The following is a 16,471-nucleotide window of genomic DNA, read 5'->3' as shown; positions in this document are numbered from 1 at the left end:
CACTCACTAGTTGTAAACCCTTTTTGAAGGTGCCACAGATGAGAAATGTGTCTGTTTCTGGCTCAGTTTTGGAATTCAAGGTGTACTTAAAAGCTTGTAAACCATGTAGGTCAAAACATGACTGTGTGCAGGATTTCATGGGGTAACTAGGACATTACCTGGAAGTGTGCTTCCTTCGAGGATCTGGACTGAACCTAAACCTGGTTTCAGGGTTTGCAAGGCTTCAGGCAGTGATTTTTAGAGATGTTTAGGAATGGCTGTGGGACAGTAGAGGTGTTTCCAGAAAATAAGGTACCCAAGGTTTCAGCTCTACAGTCTAATAATAATCATTGATAATAAGCTCAGTATTGGGTGCTTTTATGGTCAGTAGTTTAGAAATAATGGAGAGCATAAAGCAAAGATGGAAACACTCATTGCTGTTAATAAAATGTCTTTTTTGATTTCATACTCTGGTGTTTTGTCAGTGTTGGTGAAACTCTCCTGAATATAAAGGGACAAGTCCTCATTCTCCAAATCCTTTTTCCTTGTGAATAGCCAGGCCCATATACAGCACAGGTCTGTGATCATCACTGGCTTCAGATACCCCTGTAAAAATGACATTTTCGTTTAAGTCTTGTGCATGAAATCTTGAAGCTCCAGTTTGGCAAGCTTGTGTGAGCAAGAAGTCAAGGGTCTCATTTAATTCAGTGGAAATGCTCACGTGTGTTTTTTGTGACATCAGGCTCACCAGATGTTAAGCTGTGTTGTATTATAGCATGCTCAGTGCTTTGGCCTGTAAAAAAAAAAAAAGATGTTTTGTGATTTTTTCATTACTATTATTATTTATTGGCAAAAACCTTAACTGATACTCAAAAATCTGGAAAGCAGATACTGCATAAATAATTCACTATTTCCTTATATAAAGGAGAGGGAGGGGAAGCAAACTAATTATATTCTTCCTCACAACACGCTGAAATTTGGTATGTAGAGTCTTAAAAGGAGCATAAATATGAGCCAACTACCTACAGAGAACTCTCTTTTTTTTCCCCCAGTCTTTTCTTTCAATGCAGCCAAGTCATCTCTAGTAGTAAACTGCTGAGTCAATGCTTTCAAAAACTCACCAACTGTGGCTTATTTCTATGTAGTTAACTGATAAGAGCCTGTTAAGGGTTACACCCTTCCGTATTTACAGTGTTAAGGCAAACATGGATATAGGAAGCAATTCCATTTAAAACTTAAGGTGCATATTATGCGGTATCACAGCATTCTTTTGGCATATCTAATTTAATTTGTGTATATGTGCAAATGAGGCTGGAAGCTGGAGTGCTGCATTTCTAATGATGGATATAGCAGGCAGCTCCCTCACAGAACCTTCTCTCAGCCTTTCAAGTGACCTAATCCTCTATGCTCCTGGAAATAGGCAAATCCTTCAGTCCCCTTTGCCAGTTGAAACTGTAGCTGCAGCAAAAAGTTGCTGTGTACTGGAATGGAGAGACAAATCATAGCAGAAATGGCACTCCCAGCCCTGGGAAGCAGTTCTTTTGCCCCCTTCGTGTATTAGAGTCCCCTTTATCTCTCTGTGGGAATTTGGGAAGTTTTCAGATGACAGAGGAACAGGGAGAGGTGCTGCCGGTTCCAGGTACAGCACAAGCTCTGTGCAGTCATGGGGGAGTTCTGCTGAAATAGCAGGAATGACATCTGTAAAGCTTATTAAAAAACCCTCCATAAATGTATACAATTCAAAGGAAGTGGTGTTCCTTCTAACAGCTTTTAAAACATTCTGCGGATTTTAGTAGCTTTTTGATAGAGCTGTCAGCACAAACACAAGGTTATTTTTTTCTTTTTTTGTTTTGTTTTTTTTCCTTTTTACATCAGAACAGTAAATCACAATTCAGTGCCACATAAAAAATTTTTTTTGGGGGGAGCTCTATTTTGGATTCCTAAAATTTGCATGTCAAAGACAAAATAATAAATATCTTATGGTTTGGGTGTTTAATTGTAAACAGTCAAGAACCTTCACCCCATCGTGTCATTCCATTTCCCACTCTCATGGATGATGTTTGGCCAAAGCCAAAAGACAGGCCTAAAGAGCCCTTTTTCCACGCTCCCTCTGTCCCCACCTTTCATCTTTTGGATAAGTTAAGAAAAAGCAGCTGTTGTGAAGGGTGACAAAACTCAAGAACTATCTCTGGGACAGGGCAGGGTTAAACAATGCGGAAACATGTAATTTCTGCTCAGGATGAACTGCTGAAGGGAGAACTTAGGACCAGGATTGCAGTTAGGAAGAAAAGTTTAGGGTTTGCTAGTTTTTTCCGTAGTGGATAAAATAGAAGATTGGAATGTGTGGTTTTTCTTGTCTTCTATCTTCTCTGGCTTATCCTATCTTTTTACCTTTAAGATAAATATTACAGCAAATAAACTAATTTAAAACATATATCCAAGACAATTTATCTTCCTTTTTTTAAAAAAAAATTCCTAAGTGGTAACCAGTGCAAATGAATTTTGAGATGATCTGAGGAAACCCACCAAATGGGAGCTTCTCAATCCAGATGGGAAGATAAAAAAAAATATATATATAATGTCAGGACTCAGGCCAGGCTTGGCTGTGACACATGGGCTGAATTCTTCAACCCTGTCAAGCCTGAGATCTTTGGTGGGTGCTGGTGCAGAGCAGGATTTTGGGATTGATGGCACGTGTCCTATCCACATTTAGGAACCAGCGGTGAGATGGCAGCTCAGGTAAGAACTTCCGAGATTCCCAGTCTGCTCTCATAAACTCAGTCAAGTTCTTGCAGTACTTTCCTTTTTCCTGTGGATAACTGCTTTCTTTCCACTGGATCTCATGGGAAGCTAGGTACGCCGATAGCCTTTATGCCTTTGCAAACCTTCACTAATATTTATTTGATGTATAATACATTCCAAGGCCATTATGAAATTTGACTTGATTGTAGGTCTTCTGAAAACCATGGATTATAGAAAAGTTAATAATATTTTGCTGTTAGCTCATTTGAATTTTTTTTTTTTTTTTTTTTTTTTTTTTTTTTTGCCTGGGCAAAGGGCCATATGTTTTTGTGTTGCCTGTGGTTTCTTCTTGGAGTAACAAACTTCAGTTGAGTTTTGGGCATGTTGCAGTAAGAATCCAGATGTTTCTCAGAATGAGAATGAAAATACATATGGTTGCCCATGTCAAAAATACTCTGATCATGTTATTTTGGCACTTTAAGTGTGGTGGTGCTGGAAGCTTAGATTGAGTTTAGTATCTAAAATTTGGAAGGATTGCAGATTGCCTGTGAAATATTTTTTTTTTCCCCTCCTGCCATTCCTGTGTACAGAACACATTTTTTTAACCGGGAAAATAAAAATCTAAGTCATAATTTGGATGTGCTTGTTGGGGATTTGTGATACTGCCATTACTTCATTCCTTGAAGTACATGAAGTGGTTTTGGACTCCTTGAGTCAAGAGCTGAATGGGATTTTCCTAGATTTAATTGCAGTTAAACATGGACAACTGTATGGGGAGATTTAGTTCTTGCTCCAAAAGAGGTAGAACAGCACAGCAGTAAGGAACAGACTGGCTGGGCAGCAAGTGGGACACAGAGACTGGGAATACAGATGGAAACCAGGATCTGGACGTTAGTTTAACAGATTACAGTTCCAGTTAAGGAAAAATAGCAAGGTTTCATGGCAGGATGTTGAAGGAAAGAGCAGTGTGATAAGAAACCACTGGGATGGTTGATATGTGAAAGATCTGAGGAAGGATGTGGGCTGGAAGAGAGAAGCTGGACTGCAAGGAGGAGCCTGGTTATGTGGGGACAGTGCGATACAAAGGCTAGAGAGGAGCTAGAAGATGGCACAAGGGGAACAAGAAGGAGCTTTGTGACTGCAAAGAGAGTTGGAGTTTTGCTAGGGTGAGGCTTCTGCATTCCTAAATAGAGAGACTGAGATAAGATGAAGAGGAGAAGCAGAATGGGAACTGGAGTATGTTACTATTAGATAAGGCGATAAGTTTTGCATTAAACAACCCTCAGCAGTTATTCCCTTGCTCAAGGAGCCTCAAGATTTCATTTCCATGTTTTCAATTTGCACTGGGTGTAGTTCTGCAGGAGGATCAAGCCCAGCATTCCAAAAGTAGCAGGAGCAGGTGTAGATTGGGAGAACCCCGTTGCTGCTGAAGCTGTGCTCATCCCTTTGTAACCAAAAATTTCCCATTCAGCTGCAAATTGCATCTCGTTCCCAGATCCTTGCTCTGGGAAGAGAAGGTGATGATTTGTGTAATGACTCGATTGAAATGGATAAAGGGGAATCTTTCCATTTGGTTAACAATTGCATGGGATACTCCCAACGCCACTGACTGCTGCTTGCAGATGCAGAGCGATGCTCCAGTGAGCCTGGCTGCGTGTGTGCCACTTCTGAGCTGAATCATCAGCCTTAAAAACCACATTCAATGCTTTACTCCAGCGCTCGTGGTATTTCTACAAGGGAAGTTACAGTCACACTGGGTGGAGGAACCTCCCTGTCTGGCTATGGGGATAGTGAATACAAGGAAATGCTTGCGGTTCTGAACATGATGGCATCGTTTGGTATTTCTCTGCTATTTTTTGCACTGATGCATTTCATTTGGCAGTTGAGAATTTCACAGCAAACACTCTGTAAGATGCAAACACTCTGTTCCACTGTTTAATGTTTTGGAACGCTAATGGATTTTATTTTTATTTCCCCACCCCCCCTCCGTGGTGAATGTTTCTTTCTCTTGTGGAGGTAAAGCTGTATGTGCACTGCATACTGAGGGGCTGCTGCCCGACGGAGGCAGCCACACAGATGCTTTTAGTGTTCCTGAGCACCACGAGTGGGCTTTGGAGGCTGCTCACAACCCCTCCTGTCCAAGACTGGAGGGTGCTTTCCTCTCCCCTCTCTCTAAACGTTGTGCAACATGCATGTGAACCCCAAAGTGTTTCTTAAGATTCAGATGAGGGAAATCATTATTTATTCTGGTCAGCAGCTATGCAGCACTGGAGAACAGACAGTGCTCTGCTTTACATTCTGCTACAATTGCCATCTCCTTTTTTCCCCATCCCAGCAGTTTCAGCCGAGGGTGAGAAATACTTGATGCCCACAGTCTCTGTTCATGTTCTCTTTAACGAGACCTTTGGGATCTGTAAGGAGTATTTTGTAGGACTCAGTAAGTGCAAGTTCCTGTGTATTGCGATGAGAAGTGCATATTACTCAAATTTTTGTGGGCTTCATTGTATTGGCCTAAACTTTGCCCCTGTACCACTGTGACCCAGCTTCCTGGCAACTTCTGAATCAAGGCCCTTTCATCCCAGCTGTGTGATAGATCCCAAGCAGGAGCGTGGAGTAAATGTGGTTTCTTATTCATGAATTAAGCCTTAAATGAATTGAGCAACACTGGTGTATTGTAAAACGCAAGGAAAGATTGAAAAGGTCTTTTTAGAGGACCACTGTCGAAGGTGTTTGGATTGAGACAGAATAACTTGGAGGAGTTACAGCTGGGCGGATCAGTTTATTATTTCTTCAGATTTTTAAGGCCTTCTTTCACTTATTAGTAAGTTCTAGTCTGCTATCTTTACCTATCTAATTTTGAAGAAAAACAAAAGTGATCTATGGTATAATTCTCCTCTTTTTAGTCTCTGTTGATGAAAGAAGTGCTTACATGCAACTTAAACAATGAAGGCTTCCAATGTGCACTATTTATATTCCCTCTTGTCTATGCTTATGGTTTTGTGAAAATGAAACCTGACTGAATATACTTTTCATTTCCTCTTTATTTTTTTTTAACATGCAACCATAATTTATTAAATTTTGCACAGAACAAAAATGCAGCCCTATAATGAAATTAGGTCCTTTTGAATGCGGAATATTAAGACAATCATTTTTGCTTTCTGTGTCATGAAGTCTGAGACTAGACAGATAATCTGACTATTAAAATATTTATGTGAAGTTTGAGAAGTGCTGAATTTGTCCCTGAGAAATAATGAACAGCCACCATCCTTTTCCCTGTCTTCAGCTGGAATTTTGACGTGTCTGTTGCTTGGGATAGCCAGGTCTCTCTCAAGAGAAAGACATTTATATGCTGACACGTAGGCTGGAGAAACCTGGGATGATTAAGGGACAAGTGGAAATACAAGAGCAAATGAACATCCACAGTCATTCCTGTGCCTGTTGCTGGTACTTACATGTTCCAGAAGGCTGTAGGTGTGTTTCAGTTACTGTTTCAGCCTAGCAAATGGATATTAAAAAAAAAAAAAAAAATAAAAATCTGTAAATGCCCTGCTTGTAGCTTGGAATTTCATGTGGTTCATCAGTAGGTCATGTCTGTGGTACTTCCAAGGTGGAATGAGTGAATGAATGTGGAGTAGGACTGGAAGATCTCAAGAGGTCCCTTCTAATAGAAAAAAAATCTGTTCTGCAAGTGTCTGTGCAGGCACAGCAGGGTCCCTGTACTTGTGCTGCTCTGCCTGACTTCTCTCCTTTTTGAATGCCCCAGAACATGCATGAGCAAAGGTGAGGTCACTGGGAGATTTTGGCTTTAGGCTTTCACTGTTGAGGAGTTTTAATTAAAATATCTTCTCTCTTTTCATCTATTATAGCAAATAGTTAAACGACGTGAGAGTTCTTCCCTTGGTTCTGTGTCTCAGCTGAGTTACTGATGTAATACCCTGGGGAACCCCAAGTTTAAAATACACTATTGCTGTCATTAGAGCCTTATATTCCATGTATTTTCATGCTGTTCTCAATCCTTGCCTTTCCAGCCATTAATGCCACACAAAGCTTTCCCTTGGGAAAGTGACCAGAAGCGGCCTGTGGCTGACATTAGGGACCTCTGGAGAGAAAAACGGAGAAATGGGAACTGACTGTAGCATGAAAAACTTCTAGATGAAACAAAAACCTTGTGGAAAATGGATTACTTTTTTTTTTTTTTTTCCCAAGCAAAGCTTCCCCTCTATTGCTACTGCTGTAGCAAATCTATTTGCTAGTGCTACAAAGAAAATAAAATTTCATTCCCACCAACCTGCCTCAGAGCTTCACAGGTTTCCCTATGGCTTTTGCCTAGTGAAAACATAAACATCTGAAGATTTGACTATGTGAAAACGGATTATGGTAATAAACCAATAAAACACGTTAGATTGACAGCAGTAACGCTCCTGAGTGGACTTTGAAGGGACTATTATTTAACCAGGGATTAATTCCACCTGCACCACCTTTGCTTTTGCCAAGCAAAGTGTCTTTACCTCTGCCTGTGTGTGCAGTGGTCACCCCACTTGCTGTTCCTACATCCAGGGCAGGAATGTTTCCCGTGCAGCTCATTTCAATAAACCATTGTGGATCAGAAAATAGAGGCTTGCATTCCATTGCAATTTAGTTTTCAGCCGTTTGTCCTAAGAAAAATAGAGGATGAAATAGCGGAAATATCCAGCTTCCACGTATCAGGAAATCATATGTAAAAGCGTTGTTATTGCTGGCTTAGCCTGATCTGCTGTTAGCCCTGGATCCTTGTTGGTGACCTGATGGGACCGGATTTCATCCCATCTTACCTGCTGGGTGGAAATGCATGTCACAGCAGCAAAAGCATCTGCTTCCTCTAGTTCAAAGCTTTGGCACTGCTGTGTTTCATTCTTTAATTGGTCTCAGAAGTTGTTTGGCAAGGGTGTGCTTAGTCATCTGTATTTTTATTTTTGGTTCGTGTCACTCAGTGGCAGCTCTTGGCTACGTTCTTCCATTAAAAATGCACAGGTTTGCTTTCCTTTAAAAGTTTTGGTTGTCTGGTTCACACCCTGAACATTTGGGAGGCAATAAGAAATGAAGAAGCTTTTCATTCATAAAGCTGGAGTGATTGATACAAGCACCAATAATTTCCCTGCTTTTTTCTCAAAGAAAAGAAACTTTGTGAATGGGTGAGTCAGATGGTAATATCGAAAATAATACCTAATCAAGAACAAATATTTGAAGTGACTTTCACATGTGGATAAGCACACCAGGTGTCTTTCAGCAAACTGGGTGCTGTGACAGCCAGGAAGATGTGCAGCTGAGTGATATCTGCTCACTTCCTCAGTCTTGCCAAGTTTCAGAGATGTGTGCAAACAAAATACCTCACCTTCCTTCTGCTTGTGGTGATGATACAGTCTCTACCTCTTTAGTATCCAGGCTGTGTGTTCTAGCCAATGGGCAAGGTTCCCTCTAGTAGTCTTTGTGCCTTTGGAAGAAGCTGTTTCTGGTTTTCTAGGCTTGTGAGACTTCTTTTGCTCCCAGTTCCTGGTACGCTAATAAGGATTTAGAGTCAGCTTTTTTTTTTTTTTTTGAAAAATAATGCAAAATAATGCATGATCATGTTGAAGAGAGACATCAAAACTCACCAAGTCAGTCATGTAAAAAAAAAAAAAAAAAGATCTAGCCCAAACCTACCATGTGTTCGTCAACTAATGTATTTTTCTGTGGTGGGAGGTAAAATTCAGAACTCAGTGGAAGTGTTTCTGAAATGTGCTGTTTTGTAGCTAAGAACCACCTGACACTGGCATTACTAGCTTGACACCCTACGCTGTAAATATATTCCTAATAGTTTAAAAAACCTAGTGCCTGTTGCGAAAATCTTTTACCTTGTATCATCACCCTATTTCCCTGAGCCATCCTCCAAAGTAAAAAAATATAATTAGAGTGATGGGGTGAACCCACTGGGTATAGATAGCTGACCTCCCTTTGATTCTGCTTGTGCACATATTGTGCACATGGTCAATCATGAGAAGTTTCAACTTGCCTTGAGAGATAATAAGGGCCACTGAACTCCAAAAATGTAATGTCACAATAAAAGAATGTGTTTGTACTGATTCCTATTAGCTGTGATGCCGGCACTGTAAAAGCTTCTGTACATGTTACACTGTTTTAATGTTTTAGTTGTGAACACAAGACTCTGCTCATTAGAGAAACAGGGATATCGAAACAGCACTTTGAAATAATTTTGGTGGAAACATCCACGGAATGTACTATCCCTACATAAATAACACTAGTGGCATTATTCATCCTGGCTTGATTTCTTAGCAAGAAATTATCTCTTGAACCCTGTAACCAGGCAGGACTAAAAGGCAGTAGGGTAGAAATGGCTAAACTGCAAAAGGAAAGATAATTCTTTAAAAAGAAGCTTGAAGGCCTGTGAGAATGGTAACACAGTTTATGGTGGTCCTGAGTATAATTTTTATGAATTGATAACTTATGTGTAAATCTTTTGAAGTGTTTTGGAACAGCAGCTACAGCTGCTTGTGTTTGAGCCTTCTTAGCTCCCCCCATCAACCTGGCATCTTTGTGAGACCAGAGATTGCTGAAGGATCTGTGATGCTGTCTACAACACACCAGTTCTTAGGTAAAATAGTGCAGGCTGAGGCTGCCTCACAGATTTGGGCTGCTGCTGTGCTATTGGAATCCCTGATTCTGAGCAGGATATAGAATGGAACTCCTGAGCTGGTTTTGATTGAACTGCAAGGCTGGGGAGAAATCCTGCTGCCCTTCTCCGGGATAGGAAGTAAACTATCCTCTAGGATTCTGATAATTTGGGGCTGCTGGGGAGGATCCAGCAGGTCAGGCCTCTGGTGTGCACCTCACAGAAATAAGTACCTGATAGCTGGACCTAGCCACTAAATCAGTTTTCCAAGGAGTCTTCAGTATGTAGGAAAAATAAAAATAGCAGGGTGAGGTGAGGTGGAGAGGATGAAGAAGTTGTAATTCAGTATGATACAAACACAAGCTGGAAACGGTGGAATCCTATGTTTCTGCACAGCTACAGGTGCTGGTTATGGGTATGAAGACTTTCTTCTGCCCCTTTTTCTTTTTCATTCAAGGCTTTGTTGTTTCTAAATTACAGCTGTGGGTTTTTGGTTTTGTTTTTTTAATACTGGAGCACCTTATTTTTGTGATGTCTAAGACTTCCTCAAAATTCTGCTCAGAATGACTCCAGCAACCTGCTTTTTTTTTCTGAAGTGTGGCTAGCCCTGCTTCAATGACTTCTTTGCAACTAGCTGCTAGTGGCCATTCTCAGGGAGCAGCTAACAGTTTACAAGAAATTAATCACCTTTCTCTTAATATTCAGGCAAGGTTTTCCATTTTCACGAGCTGGAAGAAAGAGGGCAGTAAGTTTTGGCCCTTGTAATCATTTTTAAAGAGTTAAAAGGGCTGAAATCACCAGTCAGGAGGAAAGCACCCATAAGGGTGTTATTGAAGTTGTCCCTCTGCTACATAACTTACAAGTTAATCAATGTTTCAGAGTTCAAAAGAGAGGAAGGTCAACATGGATTCTGATAAAGTTTATCTCGTGTCAGTAAGTTCAGAGGCTGGAGAGGGAGGATGTGAAATAATTCCCCAAAAAGTCAGGTGAGGGGATGCAGATCCTGTGGACCCCTGGCCAGGAAGCTGCAGTAGGTCACTTAGAGACAAGAAGCATTGCCCAGGGCTGTAGTACAGTCAGTATATTTTATTTTTACCCTTGTTTTTGTTTCTAGTGTGATTCTCTCCTTCATTTTTGTGGGCAGCCTCCAGAAAGGTAAAACATGCGTGGCCGCACACACAACAGGGAGAGCAAAGCTTTTGAGTTAAATATTCAAAACTCTTTATTACTTCTGAAGCTAAGTGGCTTGCCTAATTCCAATGAACTAAGCACCATGACAGAAACAAAAACTGGTGAAATTCAAGGCCCATTAAAGCCAGAGGAATTTTCCCAGGCTTTTGCTTTCTTCACTCGCAAATATTCCACCTTACTTGATTTATAGTGTTGAGATTCTGTTCCTGATTTGCTCTTGGTTAAGAATGTGGTACTGAGCAGGGCAAAAGGATTCTATCCTAGCAGGGAAGCAAAGTCTTCTGGCATCACAGGAGATCATGACTGAGAAGTGGTTTTTAGATACAGCAGGAAATCAAGCATTTTAAAGGCCTTTTTCAACATTAAGGGTTCTATGATTTTGCAAAAAGATGTATCTGGAGATGCTGCAAGCAAAGCCTTCCATTACTTGGAAAAGAAACCTTCAGAAAAATCTCATCTGTTGGAGTTTGGACATTCAGTGCTGGAAGTTGTCTTGACAACAAATGTATTTCCCAAATGATTTTTTTACTCTTTTTTTTCCTAGCAGGAAATATAGTTGATACAAAGTTAGAATGATGTCAGAAAATGTGGAATGTCTGCCAGTTAACCCAGAGTTAAGTTATTTGTTCAGAAAGATGGATATGTGTAATAGAAACCTCCTTGGGTTGGGGATGAGGGGGATGAGTCTGGGAGATTGGTTTTGGGGACGTGAATAGGTTCTAAAAATATTTTTCCTTTTTTTTTTCCTTTTTTTTTTTTCCCACATGTGGAAGAAAATGCAGTTCATTAAGAATACTGACATTGGACTGTTCTGTTGGAGGTACTGGCAAGCCTGCCTTCATAATTATACTGTACATCTCCAGGTTTCCCCTCATATTTTTTTTTCAGAGCTGTATATTTTCCAGCTAAATGTACATGATCAGCTAGTTGCTGAAATAATCCAAAACAGATTTTCCGAGGCAAATGCATTAGTTAGGATTTTAAATGCACTTACCTCTTAGTAAATAACTGTCCCATAGAAAAACACTGACTTTATTTCAGTAACTGGAGATGGATTTGTTCCAGTTAAGATGAGTATTGCTAGAGTTTAGCTTGCTGTTCTGGAGATATAATGATCAAAATAGGATTTTTTTTTTTTCTTTTTTAATGCCTACAGGAAAATTTGTTGACTTTTCATTAAAATGAAAAAGCATGTCCAACTCTAGTTGAACTCATTCATGGTAGCTCCTTGAAAATTTGTCTACATATGAAAAAAAAAAATCTTCTCAAGTATTAATTTTAGCTTGCTGTCAGCATTGTAGATAACATTTAATTAGATAACAAGTTTCAGGGTTTGTTCCAGCTGTTGTAATGTGGAGTTACTGGGCTGTTTTTGTGTGACTGCCTTCAGGAGATGCTGCCTCCAAAGCTGTGTCTTGTCCATTTGTGCAGCAGGGGGAGGCTGATTTGGGCAGAAGTCAGTGGATCCAATTCAATGCTGATCACCTTCCATACAACACGGTGAAAAAGAGGGGTCTTTGGACCAATTTACTGAGCACACTTTCCTGCAGAATTCCTGAAACACCTCTTCTCCCTGAGCAGAAGCAATTCATTGCGTTGTGGAGATTCTCCAGGCTTCTCTCTGGCCTCCCCTGCACAGAGCTCTTCCCATGCAGAATTTCATCACCCCAGCCTGGTGTGGGTGATGGAGCAGCATGAGGGGAACACCAGGGCATCTCCCCAGTCCTCCCCAGTAGCTGCTGGGCTGTGCTTGGTGCTTTGTGGATGCTTTTGATGCTGTGTGCGGCCAGGTAAAGTTCCTTGAGCTACATCTACAGCAGGTGAATTTCTCTCTTATTGCAGTGGGTAAATAAAGTGGGGATCCTCAGGAGAAGATGTGAAAGAGGATCCCAACTGAATTTTTCTTCCTCATATGCTTTCAGCCTGCAATGGTCTCCAGAGAAGGTTTTCCTACCTGTGAAATATTTTGTCCGGTGCTCAAATTCCTTCTATGACCCTCTTGGCATTCCTAAAGCCATAAAGTATATTTTCCTCCTTCTATTTCCTTCTATAGGCAGAAATCAGGGCCAGCCCTGCCAGCAGGGGTCAGGGAATGCCTGAGCTAATCCTGCCCTCAGCACACAAGCAACAGTGGTGGTGGAACAAAACTTGAGACACCTAAACCTGCAAACATTTTTTTGCACAGAAATGGAGAGTTTCGTTGTCATGTAATTCAGCACTTGCATGGACTATGCACAAAAATATTTAAATTCCTGTCTGCCTTTAATACAGATGCCTCAAAAACACAGCCCCAGGGTTTATAAGGTGTGAACTGCTCTTAGGTTTTCTTTAAGAATCAATACCAACCAAGCCTCTGCTTTGGTTTAATTCCACATGTTACATGGCTATGGAGAACACGTATGAGATGCTGAGTGCATGTATAGATAGAAACAGTAAAGAAACAAATTTTGCTCCACCCCACTAATTTTTAAGAGACAATTTATACTCTGCAAACATGTCCACCTCTCAGGATCAGTCTTGAAACTCAAACTGTTTGATGTCAAGAAGTGTGCCTAGGACATGCAGCAAATGCATTCCATGGGTTCTACGTCATCAACTTGTGTTCCCTCTTGGAACAGGAGCTATGTCACGTAGGGATCCATCCCCTCAACCTGCACTGGCATCTCAGGTAGAATGCAGATTTCCTGGGAGTTACACAGCCCTGTGCAGAGGTATAACAGGTTATCAAACAATCACCATCTCTCTTTGCTGGGCTGCTTTTATTTTTTCTTTCCATCCTGCTTTTTCCTTTCTCTCTCTCTCCCTTTTTTTTTTTTTTTTTTTTTTTTTTTTTTTTTTTTAAGCCTTCCCTTAGGAAGTACTTTTGAAGGTATTTTGGTTAGTTATGTAATTAGCCACTTGTACAGTTAAAAGCAAACTTTCAGGTCACATACTGTGTGTTTACTCTGTGGCTTTAGGAGAGCTTCATTCAGAAGAAATTACTATTGTTTCTTTGCCTTCCCATGGGAAAGCTTTAGTTTTGGAAACCATTCAACAAATGTAAGGAATGAAAAGAATACTGTAAAGACAGTTCTTGAGTTTGCCAACATTCTTTAATTTTTTTTTCAGCCAGTAGTTACCAATCACTTCCTCCTGTATAAAGGCAGAGGTTTTTCCTGTGCATGCAGCCATGGACTGAGCTTTGATTTCTTGATGACCCATGGAGCTGTTAAATTGTTGATGTTCTCTCCTCTCTCTCTTTCCTATCCCTCTGACCCAGATTGCAGGAGCTTTCAAAAGAATAGAATGACTCACCTTAGCTGATTCTGGATCATTGCCTCAGCCATTCTTGAGAAAAAGTGACTACTACTGATCGAATTATCTGAACTGATAGATTTTTATGCTCAAATCTGCTCATGTCTCTTTTACTTCTGGTGAAATGAATGTATATTTCGACCTCAGATAACTCCTTAAGACTGAGAATTCATTGGAGACCTGAAGATGCTCATGAAGGACTTAGCATTGTTTTTCATCAGGAAAATGTTCTTTAGGTGTATGGCTCACAGTGCATTAGGTATGCATCACATCATAATTATCACTTTGATTATAGATTCAATACCCAGCTGTACTAAGTCAGAAATGCATTGAATGTATCCCCATCCTAAAATAAGTCTTTAAGAGTGACTGAAGGATTAATCCAGTTTGCGAAATCTGACATTTCAGTTCAAGTGGATATGTAAACTCTCTGGTTTGTTTTGCTTCTAGGGTGAATTTCTCACTTATTTAGTCTCATGTTATTATAGTGATAAGGCACTTCCTAATAAAAATTCTGAATGTAGCTTGTGAAGATAATTTTTGAATGCTTAAACCATGGAGAGATGCACTTCTTGTCTGAACACAGTAGATTTTTTTTAGGCATCTCTTATGTTAGATTTGTTGGAAGGACTTGATTTTTTAACTGACAAAAAGAATTCCCAATAAAATGCAATACCTTATTAAGTAGTTTTCGAAAATTAATGAATTAGTGCTATCAGCTTATCTTTTTTCTAGATATCACTCTTCTAAAATCCAGCTGCGCTGTCTTCTAAATATCATAGTGGGAAAGCAAGAGAAACTTCCAATTCCTGTGTTTATTGGTAGAATAAAAATTTCTCCGAATGATGTTGTCACTGTATTACAAACCATAGCATGAAAATGAGTTTGATGTTTACATCTCCTGTTATAAAACATTAAAAAAATCCATCAACTATTACACCTTGTACCTTACCTGTTGACGAAATTGCATTGTGACAAAAAAAAAACCCTTAAAAGAAAGAGGTAGCACTTCCTAACTCTGATGGTTTGGCTGTGAGAGACTGCCATGAAGGAGCACTTGGGCACCAGGGTTACATAAACTCTTTTCTATTTAAAGTCTGGAAGCTCTGCATAACTATCATGCATGGGATAACCTTTCCTCCTGTTGCTGGACTTTGACAGCCTGCAAAGGGACAGCTCTGCTTGCTTGGTGAGTCACCTTTTCTTCTTCTATGCACTAAAAAAAACCCCAGCCCTCTCTGAGAAGAGCTGCCCAAACTCTCCAGAAGAAAATTTGTGTCTGGGTGATCACAATTCAAATCATTGTTGGCATTGCTGGAGCTGACTGGAATGCAGCATCCAGCTTTGTTCTGTGATTCATCTTCTCTTTGGCTTTTTGTCATTGAACATGAGCTTTTATGGACTCTCTTGCCATGGATCATTCCATTTTGTGTCTAAAACTAATTGCACTTTGGAGTTTTGAGGGAAAAAAATCAGCATTATTGAAAGCAGTGCTCTCGACTTGGGCTAGGTAATCTGACCTGGGTTAGCTCAGAAGGAAATCAAACAGAACTTCTCCTGGGAATGCCAAACCATTGCATCCGTCATTGTCCTGAAAGCTTCTGTTTAATGCCGAGTGCAAGACTGTAGAGCACTTTGGCTTGGAAAGAGCAGGACAGGGCTAGCTGGGAGCAGCTGAGGTCTCCCCTAGGCAGGTTGTGGTGTCTCTATTTAATAAAGCAGCTGTAGCCCCAGAGAAGATTTGGGAGGGAGATGAGTTCCAGGGCTGCCAGGGAGCTGGGTGGCTTCCTCATCCAACACCTCTGGGGTTTGCACTGCTGCTGGCCCAGGTTGTGCAGCCACACTGAAGCACCTCGGGCCCCGTCCTTATCGCTGGGACAGAGGGAACTGCGAGCCCCGAGGAAAGCAAAGCACAAGGATAATGAAGGCGTGGGTGTTTGTATTTATAAAGCAGGGGCTCCATATCAAATGACCCCGGGGAGAAGCTAACCATTCCCAGGCAAAGGTGTGGTGGGAACTCAGATGAAGGTTTGTACATAGCCTGCAGGGAGAATAGCTTAGTGCGAAATCGAGTTTATTTAAACTCTTCAGTCTTGCAGCCCGTGGTGCTGTGGCAGACTCTCATCTCCACAAGCCAGGGCTGCTTCCAGGTAGACCCCAGTGGAGCTGTCAGAAAAAAGGGGTGCTCCCTGCAGCAAAGGCCATGAGAATTATGTGGGCATGTACGTGTCACTTTTTCAAGAGTGTGCTGGTTATGTTAATTTTCTTCATTTCCTGCCAGCTTGTGTGTGCTTCAATGAGACCGAAGGATTTGTGTCTCCCTGCCTTTAAAGTGACATTACCTCCCACATGCTTTGGGATTTGCTTGCAATATATGGATCTTCACTGTCAGAGCCTGTGCCCCAAAAAATAGAGGAATAAAAAATGAAGCCTTGAAATAGATTTTTGTGAGAGTCCATTTTACGCATTGATTAAGGACATCCAGTAGTTCTGAAGATATCCTTACTCTGATGAAAAGAGACCAGGCTGCCTCCTCTCACCCGCTGTTCTAGTTTTATAGAATGCTTTGCTTTAATCATGACTTAAATAAATAAACAATTTATCTGTGAAACACTCCAG

The 16,471-nt window shown here is 40.8% G+C and overlaps 1 long non-coding RNA gene across 1 annotated transcript in view; it reads left to right on the top strand.

Moving 5' to 3' along the window:
- Window positions 1-3,818: 3,818 nt before the first annotated feature.
- The window catches only part of LOC136362166 (uncharacterized), a 97,949-nt gene continuing 85,296 nt past the window's right edge, over window positions 3,819-16,471 (top strand). The window contains exon 1 of the long non-coding RNA XR_010743746.1: window positions 3,819-3,887. This is a non-coding gene — a long non-coding RNA (uncharacterized lncRNA). The remainder of the gene's footprint in view (window positions 3,888-16,471) is intronic.

The sequence above is a fragment of the Sylvia atricapilla genome, chromosome 6, assembly GCF_009819655.1.
Source record: "Sylvia atricapilla isolate bSylAtr1 chromosome 6, bSylAtr1.pri, whole genome shotgun sequence".
NCBI lineage: Eukaryota > Metazoa > Chordata > Aves > Passeriformes > Sylviidae > Sylvia > Sylvia atricapilla.
This window is presented reverse-complemented; position numbering and strand designations above follow the sequence as displayed.